This window comes from Misgurnus anguillicaudatus, chromosome 24, assembly GCF_027580225.2.
Source record: "Misgurnus anguillicaudatus chromosome 24, ASM2758022v2, whole genome shotgun sequence".
In the NCBI taxonomy this organism is placed as follows: Eukaryota; Metazoa; Chordata; class Actinopteri; order Cypriniformes; family Cobitidae; genus Misgurnus; species Misgurnus anguillicaudatus.
The window spans coordinates 28,730,317-28,741,871 of NC_073360.2; the positions used below are offsets into that span (position 1 = coordinate 28,730,317).

General features: G+C 37.2%; 1 long non-coding RNA gene across 1 annotated transcript; it reads left to right on the plus strand.

The window, feature by feature from the left end:
* On the plus strand, window positions 1-854 carry LOC129417521 (uncharacterized). Its single transcript, XR_012367947.1, has 2 exons — window positions 1-438; window positions 643-854. It is a non-coding gene; the product is annotated as an uncharacterized lncRNA (long non-coding RNA).
* The last annotated feature ends 10,701 nt before the right edge of the window (window positions 855-11,555 follow it).

The following is an 11,555-nucleotide window of genomic DNA, read 5'->3' on the forward strand; positions in this document are numbered from 1 at the left end:
ATCACTTTTATTTTAGTAGCCTATATTACTTGCTTTTAATAACAAAAGTCCAGCTGATTTAATGTGGTTATCTTTTTTTAAGGTAAGTACAATAAAAATAGCAACTTATTCCTTATTTACCAGGAAACTCTTACATTTGCGGACATATTTGAACTAAGTGGTGCTTTGCAATTTATTTACTGTAAACACAAGTATTTTAGGCAAATATAATTTATGCAATGGCAAACCAGAATGAAACAACAGCAGATATCAGCTCCCGCTAAAGCAAAAGACGACTACATGCGTAGGCTACTGCGCAGGTGTAGAGCGCGCACCCGTCTGCAGGAGGTTTGCTGGGACGCGATCCTGAGGTGAACTTTCTTTAAGAGGTTTTAAAAACTTTCTACACTGTGGAGTACGGCTGCGAGTGATGTGAGCAGGATCCGCATGCTGGATAAGGTGACTGGTTTTGTTAATACATGACTCCCGCATTTCAAACAATGTTTTTTCAAGAAAGTTGCCAGTTAACGGTAGCAGCAGGTTAGCTAGCACATAAGTTAGCCTAAAGTTATTAGCTGGCTCAGAAAACTCAGTTTTTTGTCAAGGCACAGTGAAGAAACATTTACTGAAGGCTTTCATTTATGTTTTTTATATGTAATGCAGAACAGCATTTGTGAGACGACATCAACTCATCATCCGAGTGGACAAGAACACAAACAGAGGAAGCCAAGCCGCAAAAACAACGAAAAATTGTCATGACTTTTTATTTTAAATAAAAGTTATGTGATAATAAACATTAAGTGTTGGCCTAATTATAGTGTTTTAAAGATGTTTTGAAATAAGTTGTTTTAAAATAAAAATAACAATATTCTGTATGTTTATGGTATTTACCCTATAACATTTATAACAAGAGGTGAACAAAGCACCACTTTAATTTACAGCCCGCAAATATAAGAGTTACCTGGTAACTCATGTATATATAAACAGATCAAAGAGGTACAAGTTGCTATTATTTTTATTGTGTGTTATATTTTATTGGCCGACGTGGCTTGTAGACATCAACTGTAGGCTATACAAAACACTTCATCAGGTAAGTAGCATATATGAAAAAAAAACATATTACACATAGACCATATTACACATAGACCATATTACCCATGGACGTAAGTCATGCATGCCACGTGGTATTGCAGTGGGTGCCCTGTGGTTGTGAAATACTTAGAGAATGGTTTTCCATATATTCTTGCCCCCTTGTTGCCCCGGACTTGAAGTGTTGTTCCCTTATAACTACAAGTAAGTACTGTAGAGGTACTCTGTTGTTACAAATGGGTACGCTGTAAATTTGGTTTAATTACGCGGTACTTTGTGGATCATAAAATAAAGTGTTACCCAAGTCTTTATCTTTACAGAATAAAACTATACAATAACAGCCTCATGCAAAGCATTCTGACAACCAGTAATCATCATCAAACTTTTTGTGTTTTTTGCTTCAGATTTTGTTTCCCAGAATGTTTTGCTTGATGCTGTTTTTTTAGTTTTACTCTGTAAAGACAAAATTAAATGTTCATTTAACTTTGAACAAACTGTTGCCAGTAAAAAAAAACATAAATTTAAATCTACAGTAAGTTACCGGCAACCCAGCTGCAATTTCTACGGAATTTTTTACAGTGTAGTTTTAACCCGGTGCAAATAACATTTTCATGTTTAGCACCACATGGTTTAAATAGCAAATGCATTTGCGCCCAATGTTGCACCCACGGGCGTTCTGGTTGAAAACGAGGTGTGTTCAGGCACATTGTCGTCGCGTTGCTATTTTGAGGCAACTAAAATAGACAAGCCATTGAACAACTAAAAACTGGTCTAAAGTCTAAAGTCAATGGCGCAATATGTTTTTTGTTATTTGAAGAGCACAGTAAAATATGCGCCTATAAACGGGACGACAACGCGGGTTTGCTTATCACATACATGAATACGCAGCAGCACAAAACGCTTTTAAATATGAAAGATTAAAAGATTGAATGTAAAAGATTATTATTGAGTCTCTTGGACATAAATGAGGACTAATTATGAGACGTTAGAAGGCGCAAAGAGCAGCTTCACCTGTAGCCTGGTAAGTAAATAAATGCTTTGCTTTGAACAGCTTTGAACTGGGGTCTTCTTCCTCCGCTTAGTTTTTCAGTTTACAAAGTCCTTCATCTAAATAGGGATTAGACATAGCGCCAGCGGGGATGAGAGATAAGACTCTCATTGGTTTATTGCGGTTTATTACGCCCAAAACACACCCATAACTCATTACTAGAATAGGTACAACCCTTTTCGACCATGCGCTCGGCGCACAAACCATTTTTTTCGTTGTTAAATTAGCAAAAGTCAAATCGGACACATCCATTTAGACCATGCGCTGTGGCTTTAGACAATGCGCTTAGATCGTCAAATTAGGGCCCATAGTTTATTTACAGAGCATTATGTTGAACCAAAATACATTGAATGATGAATGTATCAACAGTATGCTCTTTTAACCAAGCATTTTTGAGTGCATACGATGACGTCACCGACGTAATAACGTCATATGTCAATTACTGCGTGGACCTGTGTATCCCTCTCAAAAAAATCAAACATTACAATAATAATAAACCGTGGTTTAATAAGGAACTTACACAGTTAAGAAAGGAGAAAAATGCAGCTCATTTATCAGAAAATAAAGAACAATATATGGCTGCCAAATACAAACTGAGATCCGCTATACGAAGAGCCAAATCTAACTATGCTACCAAACTGGAACAACAGATTACCAATAATGACACACGTTTTATTTGGAAAAAGCTCCAAAACATGACAAATTACAAAAAGAAACTCACTCCCACACCTGACGGGGATTGCCAGCTTCCAGATACACTCAACTCCTTTTATGGGAGGTTTGAGAAGGCACCAGTTACTTCACCATCTCCTCCCGATCCCCTCCCCTCCCCCCCCATTTATTATTAAAGAAGAGGAGGTGAGGAGCATTTTCAGGGGACTTAAGAGGAATAAAGCCCCCGGCCCAGACAACATCAGCCCCACCGTTCTCCACCACTGCGCTGCTGAACTGGCAGGGGTCTTCGCTGATATCTTCAACACCTCCCTCTGCCAATACTCAGTACCCAAGTGCCTTAAAGAATCCATTATCATTCCGGTTCCCAAAAATAAGACCATCTCATGCCACAATGATTACAGACCTATCGCTCTGACATCAGCAGTCATGAAATCTTTCGAGCGCATCATACTTAAGCACCTAAAAACTGTCACTACCCCTCAAATGGACCCATTTCAATTTGCATATAGAGCCAATAGGTCAGTAGAGGATACCGTCAACTTAGCAATTTATCACATTCTGAACCATCTTGAGTCTGCAAATACATATGCCCGCATTTTGTTCATGGATTTCAGTTCTGCATTCAATACAATAAACCCAGTTAAATTGTTTAATATATTACTGGATATGAATATTGACCCATGCATCTGTCACTGGATTTATAGCTTTCTCTGGAACAGGAAACAAAGGGTAAAGATTAACAACAACATATCTTCCCCTCTGTTCCTCAGTACAGGCGCCCCCCAAGGATGTGTTCTCTCACCCTGGTTATTTTCTCTTTACACAAACCAGCTCATATCACACCACAATTCTGTCAGCCTATACAAATATGTGGACGATACAACCATCATAGGACTCATCACCAATAATCAAGAAACTGCATATCGTGCACAGATCAACCAAGCAGTGACCTGGTGTAAAGATTATGATCTCCAACTCAACACATCAAAAACACAGGAACTTATTGTCGATCTTAGACGTAAGCCATCTCCCAAAACTCCAGTGCTCATTGAAGGTGTACCCATCTGCATCACTGATACATTTAAATTCCTTGGAACCTACATCAGCAATAACCTTAAATGGAAAATTAACTCTGATCATATCCACAAAAAAGCCCAGCAAAGACTTTTCCACCTCCGACGGCTCAAGAAATTCAAAGTAAGGTCTCATCTCCTGCTCCGCTTCTACACAGCCATCATTGAAAGTATTCTCACTACATCCATTACAGTCTGGTTTGGCAGTCTCGACACTTTTTCCCGGAAGAAATTGCAGCGCATCATTAACAGAGCATCTAAAGTCATTGGCTCACCTCTACCATCCCTTGAATCACTCTACCACAAACGGACATTACGCAGGGCCCATAAAATAATCTCAGATAACACTCACCCTGCACACAATGCTTTTCAGCTATTGCCCTCAGGAAGGCGCTATAGGGTCACAGCTTCCAGAACAACTCGTTTTAAAAACAGTTTCATCCCAACAGCAATAAACATTCTGAACTCTGTACGCTGAGGAATTGATTATGTACAACTTCTTAAATACTCTGTGGTGTATATGTGTGTATTAATATGTTTTTCGGTATGTATGTTACTTTATATGTTTATTGTTTAACGTAATGCTGGAACCTGTACCAAAGAAATATCTGTACTGTAAAACAAATTCCACCAGCCTGGCTGTGTGGTCATTAAAATTGAATTGAATTGAATTGAAATAAACTATTAATAAATACAAATAATGATTCCTGATTACAACAATTGAATTTTCAGAACTCACCCAGAAGCCAATAATGGATATTCCAGTGCTCACAGCGGGACAACGGGCAACCTTATCCTGTACATTTTCATGGGATTGTCTGAATCTCTCATCCGAGGTTGTGTGGATGGGGATTGATAACTATACAATTTCACACACAATGTATGGGTCTATTGAGTATTACAAAGAAGTTTCCTTACTGTCATTTGATCCTAAGCCTGAGCACCACAAAACTAAGCTCACATGCACAGTCACATTTACTGGAAATATCCAGACAGAAACAAGTGTGATCCTGAAAGTAAGATGTAAGTTTGATTATTTTATTCATAACATATACCAACCCAGTCTCACGGCAGTTCGTGACATAGTCACGTAATTTAATCTATTGATTCGTGTTCATGGACACGATTTTCCCCTTTTTTTCGTGCTAGTCAGAACGACTTTCAATCTAATGTATTTCAATAGGAAGTATTTTTCGTGCCTGCACCACGTTTTTTTGTCCTATTATTTTTTCGTGTTTTTCAGCACGAATTTAATCTAATGTATTGCAATAGTATATACCCGGGAGCTGTATTGTTTTACTTTATTTGTCATTAATTTATTACACTTTAAGCGCTACTTTACTCAACATTTAATCAGGAGATAATTATCCTTTTTTATTTGTTTAATATTCACGATGATCGCAATTGTAAACCATCGTCAGCAGTACATAATTGTTAATTTACGAGACTGCAGAGTTTTGCTACTGCAATCGTTTCCAAATGTTGCCGTTTTTTCTAAGAAATATTGATTTTTCGATCGGTTTCGTGTGTCAAATACAAGAGTAAATACAGTACCCATGAGCCTTATCGACATCTACTATGGTGAAGGCACCAGCTAAAACTACATGTGGGCCCGCTGCAGATCACAATATTTTCTCAACACATGAACACTAACGTGTGCTTGATAGTTCAACAATACGATGTTATGGCCATCAATTTTCATTGTTTCTACTTTGATTGTAAAAAAAAAGTCCGTTTCGGACGCCTGCATTTCCCAGAATCCTCTCTGCCTCCGTTGCTATGGAATCTGAGCCAGTCCTCTTTGCTATTGGGTGATTTCTTCTTCGGCACTCGTAACTTACAGGGATTCTCTCATTACGCGTAAATCACTGTCCAGGTAAGTTTAAAGTTCACTATTTGTTTAAATGTTATAATTCACGCCTTTCTTTTGGCATTAGGCTGACATTGCCATACCCGTACGAAAATTAACCATGTTTTGTGGTAAAAGTGTAGTAACTACGGTTTGTGTATCGATTATTTGCAAAAATGGTTTACTAAACCAAACATGGTTTAACTTTTTTTTTTCAAAATCATGCTTCTTTCTTAACTTTCAACCTAACTCTATATACGGCATACCTGTCTGTCCAGCTGTGTGTTTGTCCTTCTGTCTTTGTCTGCTTTGCAATGACCAGATAAACCCCCCGCTACCAAGAGGGGCTCATGGCTCTTGAGCTGAACCATGACCACATTCTAGCTGAAGAAAAGGTTAGAGTTTTTATTTACCTGTTAGTTTATACTTAAACATAATGGATGTGGGACAACTTAAAATAAAAATGATAAATATGGAAAAGAGATGAGTGTTGAAGATTTCATACGGTATATTGTAATAGCAACTTATTTAGCAACTAGCATCCTATAATGCTCTGTGGCATGTTTTTTAATAAGGTAATATATTTTGGAAAAGAGAGGTTTCATCCTCTGAGTTTCAGAGACTTGGAGAATCTATGCCAAGGCTCATTTAGGTGTTTCAATACTTACATTATGCTGTGTTTCCTTTTAGTTGTTGCATGTCTTTCACGTCCTGTACCTTTATTAGTCTTACAAGAAATATTCACTTCAACACACAGAGAGCAGCTGTGGAGACGAAACGTTTATGCCCTAGAAGAGACCCTTCACAGACCTCTAAAAGGATCTTTGTTGGCTGGGGCAAGCCGAGGGGGAGGCAAGGAGGGTTTTTATCAAGCCTCAGCTACAGGGTATATCTGAATTATTTCAGATTTGTAGGAATTGAAATGTAAATGGTGTACCAAATCAAATCACGGAATAACATTGTAATTGTATTTGAGTATTAACAGTTTAAAACATTTCAATATGACAAAACACATAAAAATAGAGTATAACACTTAAGTATACTATCATGTCAAGTACTTGGTAATGTCTTTACCAAATGCTTAACAGAAATACATCTGATTTCATAAACAGTTCTGTATATAAGTTGAAAAAGATCATGTATGTAGTGATAGCCTAACCTGTTCTGTGTACTGTTACAGTCACTTTTACAGGTTGAGTGCTTCCTGTCATCCATTGTGGAGTTTCCACTTAACTGTACCCTCAGCAAAACTAAATCCTCATGAGGAATTTGGTAAATCGCATTTATTAATTTGAGTTTAATATTATTTAGTCAATAATATTAAACTTTAATTTCTTAAAGTATGCTTGCTAAGAATTAATGCACAGTGTCCTGCTTTATGGTTTAAGATGCATGTTTTTGGGGGGATTTGAGAAACTTGGATAACCAGATAAAAACACATTTAAGAGAAAAGTAAATCTTGGACCTTCTTGCTGTGAGGTGATAGTGCTAAACATTGAGAGGTGATAGTGCTAAACATTGAGCCACTATGCAATCCTATACAAAATAATCAAACCTAGAATCCAACTAAATCTTGAGTAGTTTGGTTTAGTGTGTTATTTTTTATATGAGTTATTCACCTAAAATAATGTTAATTTCTTTTTCTCCCTAGGTGCAGAGAGTTGTTCTGTGGGGACCGTGATGTATTACGTCACAAAAAACAGCCACTCCACAATAGGGAATGTGTAATTAATAGGTTTTTTGAAGCCATCCTTCCAACCAAATGCATCATTAAAGGGGAAGATGGATATTGCACACAACACAAGGTATGTTCTCACAAAAGCCCTAATTTTGATGTTTTTATTTGTCTTCAGCCAGTAACAGGTAAACTAAACTAGTGGTTTTCTTTCTTTTTGGCAGTCGGCAAGATGACAGCCCGCTGTTGTAAACGCACAAACGTAATAATTCTTACAGGCAAACCAATCATTTTAATTTCCATCAATGGTAAAACCAATTCACAGTTTAGATTTCCATTTTAGATTTGATGTTTTTCACACTATATTTTGATGTTTTCAATGCTGTGGCATTGTACTTACAATTGCAGTAGAGTCAAAGTGCATTGTATAGCACATCACAATCCAAGTAGGGAATCGTGAGCAAGGCCTGTTGTGGGAGTCTAAACAGGGGTCAACTGCACGCAATTTATGTTTAGTTTTTTATTTTTTGTGATTTTAGATATGTTCATCATTCACCAGTTCTCAATTCCCTGGACTTCAACCTTGCTACACACATGGTATCGTTATTAATCGAAACAAAGACAGATATCTTTATATTTTTGTTCTCTGCAGACAAACAAAAAATGTAAGCTGTTGCAAAGCAATTTGGTGAATTAGCAAATTATACTACTCGAGAAGTTAGGCAGAAGGAGTGCTATACTGGGATTATAGAAACTTATAAGATGTCTCTTAAACATTCACAATGTGCAGAATTAACTAACTGTTATAAAATATAGTATGTGGTAAATGTTTTTTTTTCCAAGGGCGTTTTGACTTGCATCAGCCACTGTATGCCTGTTTTGCAAACAGCAAAGGACCCCAGACCTGAAAGACCTTCTGAGGAGTGGATATTGGTCAGCTTCAATAAACAACACAACACTTTACACACTGGACCTCCTGATCTCCTTTCAAGAACTCAAGGTCATCTCTCCAAGATTTTCCAGACAAGCCTTCGCAAAGCTGCTGGAGCATTGCACGAAGTGTTGAAGAAGAGTAAGTGTAAATGTTATCATTTGATTAAAAACTCCATAAGCAGAGAATATCACAATTACTATTTCATTCTATATATCTTCCAGTCTGGATATATCAACGGCGATGCACTGCAACGCAGCTTCTTGGAGTTTTCATACTCTTCATTTGAAGCAGACCAGCTCTGGTGTGGTGCTCCTTTCACCTGCCCAGCCTGAACGCTAGAATTGTTGGCTGCTTCAGCAGATCGAAACAGAAAGCTATATCGCTTTTGCCCAAACAGAAGGTGGTCTTTATTCCAGTATTTTTATTGGTTTATTTATTTACTTTAATTGATGGATTTCCTATTTTTCTTTCTTAGCTCTGGTGATCCTGTTTTTTGTGGCTGAAGACAGTGCGGTGTCTAGATTTGTCAACACCATACAAAAAGCACTGAAAATGCAAGTTTTAATCATAACTTGACAAAATAGTTGTTACACAAAAAAATCTTGTTCGGAGTTGATTTCTACTTTTGCATACCAAGTACTCCTAAATCAAATTAGGAATAAATGCCATATACTGTATTGTATGACACCATCACTTTAATTTGATTTGTTGTGTTTGTTGTGTGTTTCATAGACTGTGGCTTGCAAATATTGGCCATTCTTGAAGAAAGTTGCTAGTGTCCTTCCTGATCTTCAGGAGCTGACCTCAATGAAAACTTTCCTTAATGTTATGTATGCTTGAGCCATGCTTCAAAGTGTGAGGTATGTATAATATTTTTGCTTCATATGTACATGTGTAATGTACATTCATAAAAAATAGTAGTTAATGGCTTGACTACACTATTTAGATTCCTTTTGGCATAACCATTTCTTGTACAGGTTGTAAAAGCCCTTTGAGGACAAATGTGATATTGGGCTATATCAATTAAATTTATTTGAATTGAATTAGTCTTGAATTCTTAAATTAGTCTTCCACCATTTATTCACAGATTAAATGAAGTGGTAGGAACCAGGAAGGAACAGGGACAACCACCGGTGAGTGGAGCAAGTGAACAGCTACCTTTCACGTTGTGCCTGTACAACCAAATATATGTCCAAAGCAGGTGATCAGAGTGTTTGTAATATTTTTGTATACTTTTTTATATTGAGCATCATACCCTCATTATTTGCTTTCAACAGCACGGGTGGACATGCTTACATTGCATGCAATGGGCTGGAACCATAAAAAAGTATCTCTCTACATCAGGCACTTTCCACAAGATAAAAAGATTTTTTTTTTATAAATGTTTTGTGTCTTTTAGTTGTTGTGTGCATTTTGCCTGTTGTTAATTGTACAATGTACAACAATCCTGATTATTGAATAACTCTGTTCATCAGACTTGTCTGAGACTCCAGCACGAGACTGCAAGGCTAGCAGAACTAAAAACAAAGCTACATTGCACAGATGAAGTGGCGTCACAATGGCTTTCTGATGTGAAAGAATGGGCAGCTGATGGTAAGCGAGAACCCAACTATTATCTGAAATTTTAGGTGTGATATTAAACAAGTGCCAAAGTTGGTAGGCTTATCATCTATTTCTTAACCTCCTAAGACCTGGTGTGTCCACATACATGGACATCACATTTTTTGTTGTTTGCATCAAAATACTTTATTCTGTGTAACTGGAACCTGGTACACAAACGTGAACAATTACACTGCTTCATTTTCGAAAAAAATATTTGGTTATTTATTGGTTTTTCCTAACCCCAAATAGCTGGAAGAAATCTAAAATGCAAGCCAAACCAAAGCTCGGGTCTTAGGAGGTTAAACAGTTGGTGACATCTCCTGCCACCAAAAACAAGCCAACGTCATCTCACCATCAGATGTTATTGCACATTTATGTTGTGTTTATGTTTATTATAGTTTCTTTGCAGGAACCATACATATCAAGTTCAGTAAAGTTGTTTAAACCATTAAAATGGCTTTTATATACAAATGTATCCCCTGAAATATTTGTGTGTTGTTTAAACAGTGAATTTGCTTTCATTATCACTTCTACAGAGACATCAGAAACATCTCATGCCAGTCAAGACACCACACACAGAGAACTTCAGCAGTCAATTGAGGGGCTTTATCTTAGTGTGATGCTGCGCAAGCAAACTCTCTACTGTCAAAATGGTATAACTATTATAATTTAATAGCTTGACAAATTCAAGCTAATGTATGCATCCTACTTTCCAACAACAATTACATGGAATTAGCATTTAATTCTGAATTCTGTTCGTGTTATGTCTAGTCTGTAGGATTTATGTAGCTGTAACATTTTAGCTTCCTCCCCTAAATGGATCTTTCAGTTACCTCTTTGTCAATCTAAATATTAATTTTCACACAAAATTCAATTACTGCTTTCCCTTTTGCTTGTAACATTTTGTATTGGTGAACAGTTCACAAATCCCTGTAAATGTCTTTCTAGACAGCAGCAAGCTTCGCCACCGCCTTCGAAGAAAGCTGGCAGAGGACAAAAAGCTCCTTCTTCAGGAGATACAGAAATACAATGATCTTGTACTAGACTCTCTGCCACAAACATTGACCTAGCTGTGGTGGAGCATTCCCTCACTGGAGAGAGCAGTGTGTCTCAGATATGGCCGTGGGACGTTCATGGCAGTGGTATGTCACTATTCAGGTACTTCACAAGAATTTATTTACAGTTTTGCTTTATAGAGTATTCTGAACAAAAGCATGCAACATAGTCAGTGTTAAAATATTCATTTAATTTATTGGTGTTTGCTTATTGTGTATCAGTTTGTAAAAAGTATGTATAATGCTATAATGCAATATTGTCTCAAATTAACATATAACTGTTATTGATTCTTTGCAAACATTTCAGTCAAGAAACGATTGCATGACCAAGTGATGTTGACAATGCGACTGCACGAGGAAAGGGGCATTGTGGTGTTGCAGATGGCACAACACTGCACGTAGTTGCAGAGCCTGGCAGTGGCTGTGAAGAACAAGATGGCTGAGGAGGGTAAGTTAAATAAAAATCCTGTCAATTCAAAGTATGAATAAAGAAGTCACCCTCAGTCTCCGAACTTGTATGGAGTAGAACGGTTATTGCTCTCTTTACGATGGTCATTTGGCTTGAACATAATAAAA